Here is a 13,011-nt window from a genome sequence, read left to right as displayed (position 1 = left end):
CAGGGGGACAGCTTGAGGCTATGTATAAAAAAAAAAAAAAAAAAAAAAACAAACAGGTGTCTAGTCCACAGGCTAATTCTAGTGAGGTTCACTGCCACCTTAGAATTCTATATGCAGAGAAAAATATCTCTAACAATAAAGGCAAAATATATTTTCAAACCAACAAACACCATATTGCTTGGCTACAGCCACATATGTACAATGAAGGAAACGTTAAAGAACTACTTCAGGAGGACACTGACTGGGGAGATGTTCATCTATAGGGTGAATTTTCCATTTAAAAGTGACTTAATGTTCTTGCATTGTCTAGAAGGAGGTTAAAAATATTAAACTTTGATATATCTGAATTTTCAATATCTAAATGTTTTGTGTTCTTTATAGAAATACAATTGATTTTTGTGTATTAATTACATATTCACCACCTTGATATTTTTATTATTGTAATAACTTAATTACAGTTTCTAATGTATTTATAAACATCATAAAAACAGTTTTGTTTCTTCATTTCTTTTTCTGACTTTGAGGCACTGGCAAGGATCTCTTTTATAGTAATGGATGAAAGAGGTGATGAGTGGTGTACTTGTCCTGTTCCTGACTTTAAAAGAGAATGTTGTCAATGCTTCCTCAAGATGTTGGCTGCAGGTTTTATTTTCAATATATCATGTTAGGACATTACTATCTATACCTAGATTGATAAGAGTTTTAAATACATAGATCTATCAAATGGATACTGAATTTTATCAAACTTTTTTCTTACCTCTCTTGAGATAATTTCAATAGATTTTTTGATTGATTTTCTCATATTTAACCAACTTTGCATTCCTGGGATAAATTTTACCTTCCATTATATGGCTCAATTAGTTTTCTAATATTTTGATTAGGATTGTTGCACATGTTCATAAATAAGTGACTTGTGATTTTCTGTTCTTCTGCCATGGTGGGGTTTTGGTCTAAAGGTTATACTGGCCTCATGTACTGACGCATGAGTCTTGGAAAAAATGACACATGTAAGCAGAAAGAAAAGAATGATCTTTACAATAAATGGAACCAGGAAAACTATCTAAACACACACACACACAGAGAAACAAAACCGGACTACTACTTTATACCATACATAAAAATATATGCAAAAGTTAATGGCCAGTGAATTACAGACAGAAATATAAACAACACAATCATAAAGCACTTCCAAGAGAAATATACTCCATAATCTCAGGGAACATAAAGATTTCTTACTCAACTGACAAATAGTGGCAACTATAAGTAAGAATGTTGTTACATGAAAACTGATAATTTGAGTTCATCAAAAGACTTAGAGTAAAAAGTCAAGCAAGAATGAGAAGACTTTTGTATTACATGAAGTCTACAAATAGCTCAAATCCAAAATATATAAAGATTGCCTACAAATACATAAGAAAAAGGTGCAACTCCAGAGAAACCTGAGCAAAAGATGTAAACAGATAGTGCCCCCCCCAAAAGGAAATCCAAATGGCCAACAATCATAGAACAAAAGTTAAAACCATAATGGGAGACAGACACAGCGGCTCACACCTGTAATTCCAGAGACTCAGGAGGCTGAGGTGACAGGATTACTTAAATTCAAGAGTTCAAGACCACCTTGGGCAGCATAGTAAGACCCCATCTCGAAAATACAAAAAATTAGCCAGGCATGGTAGTGTACATGTGTAGTCTCAGTTACTCAGGAGGGTGAGGAAGGAGGATTATCTGAGCCCACAAGTTCTGGGCTGCAATGAACTATGATCATGCCACTGTACTCCTGCCTGGGCAATAGAATGAGATACCATCTCTAAAATACTAAAAATTTAAAAAAAAAAAATTGAAATACTGCAAAAAGACTGATTAGAAAAAAATTTCAAAGTGTGCATAATACCAACCAGAATTACTGCATATTATTGGTGTTAAGTATAAACTGGTATGGCCACCTCAGAAATTAGTCTGGCAATATCTAGGAAATGTAAAGAGATATATATATCCTAAAGAAGGCAAATCTACTTGGAAGCAAATTCCCCAAATATGTGTTTACCAGGGCACATGTACAAAATTACAGAATTTTTTCATAAAAGCTGATCTGACTGAGAAGAAGCAGTGGATGTGGGCAGAATTCTGAAGTGGTGGCAATGTTTTTATCTCTTGTCCTGGGTGATGGTTACTACATGTTTAATTTCATTTGTTATTTATGCTTATTAAATATGCTCATGTTTTATGTACTTGTTTTGTTTATATGTTGTGCTGCACACAAAAAGTTAAAGAAATGCCTATATCATATTTGGGTTTTTATGAAGGGTTATGTAATAAAATTCTTAATGATGAAACAGCTATAGTTGCTTTCTATTTACTGAAATGCTTAGTAAGGCCTTAACAATTACAAACACTCCAAAGAAGTCAAAAGCTTTTCTCTTAAAAGAGAAATATTCCCATTGCCTAGAAATAGCTCCGCTATGATCACGCTGAAACAAGATCCGTGTTCCGTCAGAGGCCATCTGCTCAGGCTGTTTATTGTCTGCTACAAGTCATAATCCTATTTGCATCAGTAATTACTTGTTGTTCAAATATGAACACAACAGGAAAGATTATGATTTCAGGGAATACACAGGAAATAGTCAAAGCCCCATAATTCCCAGCAACTGTGTATTAAGACAGGGAAGATTCGTCCACACAGATAACCTCCTTCATCAGACTGCTAATCTTAATCACTACCTGATTTTCCATTCATGAAAATAACTACAGATTTTACTCAGCTTTCTCAAGTGCCTTCTCATTTAGCATAAACCAAATGAATCTTATCTTTGGAAACACCTGCTGAAAAAATAGTTTTGTTTTAATGTAAAGAAATATGACACTATAATTTCAAATAATGCAAAAAATCCCTGCCTAATCTTAGGGAGCCAATATTCTAGTAAAGCTTACATTTCTATGGATTGCATCTTCTGTGACCTAAGGTCTTTAGAACTGAAAAGAAACATTGAAGTGATGATAATCATCTCTGACAGCAGGGTCACAAGTAATTTTTACTTTGTTCTTTATCTTCGAAGTGTCTTCCCAACACAAAAACATCTTTTTCCCCCCTTTTCTTCCTTTTTTTTATTTAAATGGGAAGAGAACTGGGCAGAGAAACCACGGCTGCACTATAGAGAAAGGATGACAGACAGTGGAGGGAGACAAAGTACAAACACTGGGCCAGTTAAGTGCAGATTCGTTAGTTCAGGTACAAGGATAAGTGAAGGATATAAGAACGGGAATTAAGGCATGAGAAAAATCAAGAACGGAAGAGGGGCAGATTGGAGAAACATTAAGGATATTCAATTAACAGGATTCTGTCTCCAACAGGTATGTGGGGTAAAGGAAAAAGAAAGGTCAAGTGTGAATCCCAGGTTTACATTTTGGACCTGTTGAGAGAGTAAAGCAGCAGGTCTGTTCTACTCTATTCAGTTCTCACTTATCTCTATAGTCACAGCAATGCCTCTTGATCAAATTCTAAGAACAGAACTCGTAGAACATTCACAGTTACTGGGTAATGAGGTTATTCTATTTCCCCACAACAGGAGGTGAAGATAAAACACACTGCCAGCATGTTTATAGAAACCATGGGGATTCACAAAGCATACTTGTTAACCTGATTTGGGGGTATTCCATGGCTGGTACATGACAAGTATATGCCTACAGGACCAGTTTGCAAATATCCCTGGGTAAAGATATCTCGCGTGTGCTTCTAAGGTTCAAAGCTAGGAAGAAAATATGTCTTATGTGACTCTTGTGGAGAAAGAGGGATGACGTGGAAGTCTAGATGTGACCTCTTCACCTACAGGTATCTTTCTTCTGTTCTTGCACTGTACCTTTGCTATAATAAATCTTAGCCTTGACTACAGCCAGGAGCTGTGTGAGCTTTTCCAGCAAACCAGTGAACTAGGGGGTGGTCATGAGACACCCAAGACATAACCTCAAGAAGAGGGAAAATTATGGGGTCTTTGGGATCTTGATCACTTTTTATGACCTTCCTCCAAATTCTATGGCTTTTCAGCAGCAAAATATTTAATCATTTCAGCCTCATCAGTAGTTCGAAATTCTTTTCAGCTTTAACTCCCACTGCCATGTTATTTCTATTCAATGTGGAACAAAATATAAAGTATCTCTAATTGCAAAAATTTCTGCTGGTGCAATCCTGTTCCAAACAGTGAATATATAACTACTATCTTTAAAATCATTACCTTAAGATACTTTAGTTCTACTCAAAAAACTTTTATTAACCATATATCAAGAATCAGACACTTGGCTAGGCATTGGGGATAAAAAGATAAACCTCTTGTCCTAGAGTCTAGAGGACACTTACATAAACATGACAACAAATCAAAATATCCTCTAGCCTTTGTTTCCTTTCTAATGGTATTCCACACACAGGCAATATAAAAGATTGCATCTTTAATGTCATACTGAGATTGAAAGTACTGCACTGTGGCCATATGATGAATCAACCTTCTCATGAAAACACCTCTGCAATAATATCCAAAAGTCTGACTAATGCTCTATTCTATGGCTGAGTCAATGAGAAACCAAAGGCAATCACAGTAACAGTAAAAATATTACCAGAATCTAACTCTGTTCCCTGAGGGTAAAGAGTATATACTTGGCTGACAACTGAATAGCTTTGCTATCCTTACGTAAGTTTATGTTTCTAAAATGATCATTTACTGAAAATTGCAAAGTATTCTGCAAGAATATATAGCAAGAATAAGAAACAACTTCCCATTTCCTTCTATATATCGCTTGGAATTCTATTTGCTACACATTATGTCTTAGGAAATCTATATTCTAATTTACTCACGTCTGCAACCTCAGACCAGCCAGCCTACCCTTCTTAAACCCTAATATACTACTAGCTTGCATTAACAACTAAAACTTACCCCATTCTAAACTTATTTCTTTAAAAATGTTAAATTACTTTTTTAAATAGAAAAGATAAAAATTATTTTAGCATTGTTTTGAACCCAATTCAAATACTATGAACTTGCATACATTTAAAATAAAGGATCATATATTTAAAAAATAAACCTTTTAGAATTTAAAGTGTCTTTTATAGATGTAAGCTTATCCAATTCAACAGAAAAAATTCTGCTATATACAGACTTCTGATGGAAGAAGGTGTCTGACACATTTTATGGTGTAAGATAATAGAGATTATGAAATAGAAAGAACACAAAAAAGGAGTCAGATTTTGATAGGCTAGCTGCAATAACATTTAAGAAAAATCACCACCCAAACATGAAGTATTATATAAGGCATTGATATCAAGCCAAACATACCACCACTACTAATAATTAGCATAATTACCACTAACATTTAGTAAGCAGTATATGCCAGTCACTTGCAAAGCACCATAAATGGAAAATGGATTTTAGGGGCAGCACCTGTGGCTCAGTGAGTAGGGCATCGGCCCCAGGGTGGCAGGTTTGAACCCAGCCATGGTCAAAGTGCAAACAAAAAATAGCTGGGCATTGTGAGGGGCGCCTATGGTCCCAGCTACTTGGGAGGCTGAGGTAAGAGAATAGCCTAAGCCCAAGAGCTGGAGGTTGCTGTGAGCTGTGATGCCACAACACTCTATCGGGGACAACAGATTAAGACTGTCTCTTAAAAAAAAAAAAAAAAAAGAAAAGAAAAGAAGGCTTGGGGCCTGTGGCTCAAGCAGCTAAGGTGCCAGCCACATACACCTGAGCTGGTGGGTTTGAATTCAGCCCAGGCCCACCAAACAACAATGATGGCTGCAACCCAAAAACAGCAGGGCATTGTGGTGGGCGCCTATAGTCCCCGCTACCTGGGAGGCAGAGGCAGGAGAATCGCCTGAGTCCAGGAGTTGGAGGTTGCTGTGAGCTGTGACGCCATAGCACTCCACTCAGGGAGACAGCTTAAGGCTCTGTCTCAAAAAAAAAAAAAAAGGATTTAATTCCTATAATAATTATATGAGATAGATACTATTAATCTCATTTTATAAATGAAGAAATAAAGCCTTAAATAAGTAATTTGCCAATTATTATAAAGCTAATTGTGAAAGTATCAAAATTAGAACACAAGTCACATGACTGGATGGTGAGATGAGTGTGCTATACTGCTTCTCAACTGGTTAGATAATGAGTCAGTGAATTGTGGGCTATTAATAATGTAGAAGAAATAGCACATTGTTTGGGATTCACTGAGGGTACAAAGAATTAGGTTACACTGCTTGCATTTGTTAGGTAAAGTCCCTCTTATAATTGTGTCCCACCTGCAAGAGGTGTGTCATACACCATGACACCTCCATCCCCATCCCACCTCCCTCAGACCCTTACCCCATCCCTTTATATTAGCCCATCTACTGCCTTCATATTAGAATTGGTACACTGGAGTCTTGCTCCTCCATTCTTGTGATAGTTTACTAAAAATATGTGTTTCAACTCCATCCAAGATGTAAAGTCTCCACCTTTTATGGTACCGTGGAATAGTAAGTATTTCATGTTACCATATACCACAGCTTGTTAATCCATTCCTAGACTGTTTCCACATTTTGGTGACTGTAAATTAGGCTGTGATGAACAGTCTAGTGCAAATGTTCTTATGCTAAAAGGTTTTTTTCTTCTGAGTAAATGCCTAATAGGATTATAGGATCAAAAGGAGGTCTAATTTGAGTTCTTTAAGGATTCTCCATACTTTCAAAAGGTGGTGTTAGTCTGCAGTCACACCAGCACTGTAAAAGTGTTCCCTTCTCTCCACACCCACACCAGCATCTGTAACTTTGAGACTTTGTGATGTGGGCCATTCTCACTGGGGTTAGGTGGTATCTCAGGGTAGTTTTGATTTGCATTTCTCTGATGATTAGGGATAATGAACATTTTTTCATATGCTTGTTAGCCATTTCTCTGTCTTCCATTCATCTCTCTTGACCAGTAACAGATGGCATTGTTGGGTCTTTTGTTGTTGATTAATTTGAGTTCTCTACAGTCCTAGTTATCAAGCTTTTCTCTGATTCGTAATATGCAGTATCTTTTCCCATTCTGAAGGTTGTCTATTTGCTTTGGTTGTTGTTTCCTTGGCTGTACAGAAGCTTTTTGGTTTAATTAAGTTCCACTTGTTTATTTTTGTTGTTGCAATTGCCTTGGAAGTCGTCTATAAATAATTCCCCAGGATGATATCTTCAAGTGTTTTCCCCAGGCTTTCTGTGAGGATTTTTATTGTTTCATGCCTTAGATTTAAATCTTTTATCCATCTTGAATCAATTTTTTGTAAGTGGTAAGAGGTGTGGGTCCAGTTTCAGTCTTTTACATGTGGTTATCCAGTTCTCCCAACACCATTTATTAAATACAGATTCTTTTCCCCAGCGTATGTTCTTATTTGGTTTATCAAAGATCAGGTGACTGTAAGATGTTAGTTTCATCTCATGGTTTTCTATTTGGTCCCAAATGTCAATGTCTCTATTTTTGTGCCAATACCATGTTTTGATCATTATGGCTTTGTAATATAGCTGAAAGTCTGCTAGGGTGATACCAGCTTTGCTTTTATCACTAAAAATTGCCTTGGCTATACAGGCATTCTTCTGGTTCTATACAAAATGAAGATTTATTTTTTCCCAATCTTGAAAGTATGATGGTATTTTAATGGGGATTGTATTGAATCTGTAGATTGCTTTGGGAAGCGTAGACATTTTGATAATGTTGATTCTTCCCAGTTGTAAGCATGGTATGTTTTTCCATTTGTTAATATCATCTGCTATTTCTTTTCTGAGAGTTTTGTAATTTTCTTTATAAAGGTCCTTCACCTCTTTTGTTAGGTAGATTCCTATTTATTTCTTGTTTTTTGAAGTTACTGGGAAAGGGAACTGTGTCCTTGTTTAGCTTCTCATCTTAGTTGTTATTGGCATATACAAAGGCTTCTGATTTGACACTGCTTTTATATCCTGAGATATTACTGTATTTTTTGATCTCTTCTAGGAGTCTTATGGTTGAATCTTTGGGGTTCTCTAAGTATAAGATCATATTGTCTGCAAAAAGCTAGAGTTTGACTTCTTCTGTCCCCATTTGGATGTTCTTTATTTCTTTCTCTTGTCACATTGCATTGGCTAGAACTTCCAGCACGATGTTGAACAGTGGCAATAGAAGACAACCCTGTTTGGTTCCAGTTCTAAGTGGAAAAGCTTTCAGTTTTACTCCATTCAATATAATATTAGCTGTGGGTTTGGTGTAGATGGCTTTGATCAGATTAAGAAATATGCCACTATGCCTATATTCTTAATTAGAAAAGGATGCTAAATTTTATCAAATGCTTTTTTTGTATCTATTGAGAGGATCATATGGTCTTTGTTTTTGCTTCTGTTGATACGGTAAATTATGTTTATGGACTTATGGTGTTAAACCAGCCTTACATTCCTGGGATGAAACCTACTTGATCATGCTGAATGATTTTTTTAATATGTAGCTATAATCCATTGGCTAGGATTTTATTAAGAATTTTTGCATTTATATTCATTAGTGAAATTGGCCTAAAGTTCTCCTTTTTAGTTGAGTCTTTTTCTGGTTTTGGTATCAGGGTAATGTTTGATTCATAGAACATGTTGGGGAAGATTCTTTCCTTCTCAATTTTTTGGAATAATTTCTACAGTATGGGTATAAGCTCTTCTTTGAAGGTTTGTTGTAATTCTGTGTGAAGCTATCTGGACCGAGACATTATTTTGTTGGGAGATTTTTTATTGTTTCTTTCATCTCAGTTCTTGAAATTGGTCTGTTCAAGAGATCTATTTCTTCTTGGTTAAGTCGAAGGAGAAGGTGTGATTTGAGGTATTGGTCCATTTCCTCCACATTGTCAAATTTCTCGGCATATAGTTTCTTGTAGTACTCAGAGATGATCTCTTGCATCTCTATGGCATCTGTTGTTATCCTGCACATTCTTTTAGAGGTATAGTCACATAAGAACAGAACTTGTTATACTACACTGTATATGCAGTATACAGTGGTATTGGTCCATTTCCTCCACATTGTCAGATTTCTCGGCATATAGTTTCTTGTAGTACTCAAGAGATCAAAGATGATCTCTGGCATCTCTGTGACATCTGTTGTTATCCTGCACATTCTTTTAGAGGTATATTCATATAAGAACAGAATTTGTTATACTTCATTGTATAAATTTCAAAATTTCAAACGGAAGACAAAGAGATGCATATGGACACTACAAAAACAGCTGTCTTTTCACAATATAAAAAGGCAAAGGGGAACATTTCTGAAGAAACAGTACAATGTTGGCTTATCTAAAACAAAAAGGTCTACTTTTCCAACTCTCTATAGTGTTTTTCAACCTTTTCTTAAATCTCACTGCACTCTTGAACCTAAAAACTTCCATGGCACACTTAAATTATGTTGACCAAAAAACAAAGAGTAAAAAAAAAAGGATATACTTATTGTGGCTTAATGTCTTTTGAAAATATTTAATTAATGATCCTTAAAAAATTCTGTGGCATAACTAAGATCCCTACTGGCTGAGAATCACTGCTGTATAGGTTCTAAGTAAAGCTAACTATTGAAGGTAACCAATACATACCCTGTAAGTAGTTAAGTGAAGATAAAGAATAACAAATTGGCTATGAGAATAGGTTACACAGTTAAACTGCCTGGGATATAATTCTGGCTTCACTACTAAGAAGTAGTTACCTGCTTTGATTTCTTTTTCTTTTCCTTTTTTAGAGATATTGCCTCTCTATGTTGCCTAGGCCAAATGCAGTGGCTATGTATAGGTACAATCCTAGTACATAACATCTAGTAGGTGTGTGGTGTCCAACCTCTAATAGATGTATAAGCTTAGTTATCAGTACAAAAAACTGAGATAACAAATTCACTTCCTTAGACTTTTAAGTACATCTACCTGTTCAGTTTCTACTCTGTATAAAGGAGTGAGAAGAACACGCATTAAGGTGTTTTAAGTGTTTAGAAAACAAGTCTTATGTGTATATAATTTTTTTTTCTATGTAAAATCCATGACTACAAAGTTACAGTATATGGCTATTCTCTCAGAATCAAAAGTAAAGCTGCTACCTAATAAACTTCTCCTCACTAAACTTCTATTATATTAATTTATTTTTGTAGTTTTAGCTGGGGCTGGGTTGAACCCACCACCCCTGGGTATATGGGGCTGGCACCCTACTCCTTGAGCCACAGGTGCCACCTGTTAAACTTCTAGATATATACTTTCATGTGTAATGTCTTAAAATTATAAAAATATGCTATTATATTTTGCAGTTTATTTATAATAGACATACTCTATACAGAATGTTCACTTAGCTAAATTTTATTAAATATAAATTTTAGGCATTTTGTTTTATTTACCACATTCAGTAGTAATTGTTACAAATGAAACTTTTCTGATGAACTTTAACATTCTCGTTAATGTTAAAGAAAAGGATTACGTGCAGTAGTGGATTTTTTTTTTTTTTTTGTATGATTCACTATCACAACTACTTATTACCTGATAAGCAAAAGTTCCAGAAATACTTTGTACGTAGCAGGGAATCTTATAAAAATGACACTCTGCAAGACTGAAAGGACAGACACTGGTAAAAATGAAAGGATATTAAGAATAACAAAGAACAGCTTGAAATATTTGCTTCATATATCACCGCTACATTAAAATTAGTGTTCAAAATTTAAATTTGATTGAAAATGACCAAACTTTCTGTTCAAAAATATACACAGAAAGTTTAAAGACAAGTCCTTTGGCATAACAGTGACTAGAGGCAGATGATCCCCATCCAAAGAAATCATGTATCTCTATTCTACCCTGAAGGTTGTCAGAGTTTTAGGACCCAGGTATCTTATACCTTAATAATTTTAATGAAAAGCTATTACGCTAGATTGCTGGGTTTCAAACCTCATTATCACTGTGAAAATCTCTTTAGTGAATGTGCTCACTTAGCTAACATAACTGCAGTTCTACCAGAAACATGTTTAAGTAGAATCCCATATATACTATTAAAGTGTCATTCTCTGTAGTTCTGGATTTACAAGTGAAAAGCTGAAGATGACTTGAAAGAAGCAATTTATTGTCTCTGAGAAGACGGAAAAGCATTCCTTTATGACTATAGCTGCCATCTGCTGAATCAAATGTGTTCACAGAAATGTGAACATGTGCATTTGTTCACATTTCTGTTTCTGCCCACTGGTGAGGAAGCAAGATGCTATATAATGGAAATAAAACCAATAAACACAAATAGGTGTCTACTACCCTTAGATCAAATATACAGAGGCAGGTTCCTGAAGAGTTAAAAAGCATAGGAATAATTAAATCCCTAACTATTCTGGGCTCTGCACCAGTCATAAATATACCTTAGAAAGTCTTCTAATGCTAATAAAAATATTTAGGATCATGTGGGGAGAAAAAAAATTCTTAAATCTGAATAAAATTACAGTGATTATCTTTAAATAATATTTTTAAATATTTTTAAGGCTTTTAGTACAGGTATTAAATTATAAGAATTACATAGACTGAGTAGACCAATTAGTTTGACAAAATATTAACTTTAGAAAATATAAATTTTTAAGCAATTGGTTTTGCCAGGAGATCACAGATATATCACAAACGTATTTAATTCCACTGTCTTGTTCCTCCAAAACAGTAAACCCTAAAGCATTTAGATGACCACAAAGAAACAGGGACTGAGAATTAATTTCTCTCTAGTAGCAATTTCTATCATTTTCCTCATTATTTTAAGTAATCAAAAATTAAAGTACATTTCAGAAACATTTTAAATGTTTTTCTAAGAAGTTTGGACACTATTTAGTTTAACACTAAATTTTATGTCCAATGAACTTGAATGTAATCATTGTATAAATACTTTTCTACAAAGTCAGTGGAATCAGGGTTTCTGTGAAATAAAACAAATAAAACAATATGAGTGTTATCACAATCCTTTTCCATTTCTTCTGCAGAGTAAGAAGTGAAAATGAGAGTACATCTAGTCCCGTTTTGTAGAAATAAAGCATGACAAATTCATAAACTTTCATTGTACTAAAACTTGTAATAGAAGTATTTTACCATAATCTTACCAAATTTTTGAAAATGGATCTAAATGTCTTCTTTGGGATACTGGTTTTCATGTTTGGATGACAATGCACAAGCCATTTAGGGTGTTATGGAATAACAAATAATGATGATGTACTTAATGCTATCATAAAACTAGAAAATTTTACTAAATTATGGAATTGTATATAGATATATATAAATATACACACAATTCTGGAATACACTGTATATGTATACATATAGTATACGTATACATATTTTCCAATATAAAAAATCACACCCACAAAACAATATCTATGAAAAAAATCTATAACAAGATAAAAATAACTTTTAACACTGACTTGGTACATGTTAATAATTAACTATAGCTAACACTTAAATACTTACATGTGCCAGACAATAAGCCAAGATGATGTATATGTTGCTTATAACTTATTTATCTTAATTAATAGCATGAAGTTGTTATTATTTTCACTTCACAGTGAAACAACTTAAGTTTCTAACATGTTATAGGTAATTTATTCCAAGTTCAGTGTACTGGTTAAGCGGTAGAGTAAGGATTCCAACACAAGCTTGACTCAAATCTATGATCTTAATCACAGTACTATCCCTCTACAACACAGAATAAAATCTAAAACATTTAAACAATTCATATAATAATTTTTAAACTTTTGTACTAATCAGAAAAGATCAACATCAATCACTTTTAAGTAAGAAACATAAGTGTAATTGGAAGGAGCACTTAAAAATTGTTATTACAAGTCTCTTATACTTATTTATTTCGGTAATTACTCCTAATTTCTGAACATAAGGTGCTTTTGTTATGTACATAGCTAAAGTCTAGCTGTATAAACCATATTCAAATAAAGGCCTTCTTACTAGAATGTGAATCAAATGTAAAAATCAATCATTGATCAATTAACCTACCTAACTTAAGTATTCAAAAGAAAGGAGATACTTTTG

The 13,011-nt window shown here is 34.3% G+C and overlaps 1 protein-coding gene across 2 annotated transcripts in view; it reads right to left on the bottom strand.

Annotated features, from left to right (window-relative positions):
- The window catches only part of PRMT3 (protein arginine methyltransferase 3), a 115,919-nt gene that overhangs the window by 73,908 nt on the left and 29,000 nt on the right, over positions 1 to 13,011 (bottom strand). The window lies entirely within an intron of this gene.

This window comes from Otolemur garnettii, unplaced genomic scaffold, assembly GCF_000181295.1.
Source record: "Otolemur garnettii isolate 467f Iridium unplaced genomic scaffold, OtoGar3 scaffold00001, whole genome shotgun sequence".
NCBI classification, from domain to species: domain Eukaryota; kingdom Metazoa; phylum Chordata; class Mammalia; order Primates; family Galagidae; genus Otolemur; species Otolemur garnettii.
This window is presented reverse-complemented; position numbering and strand designations above follow the sequence as displayed.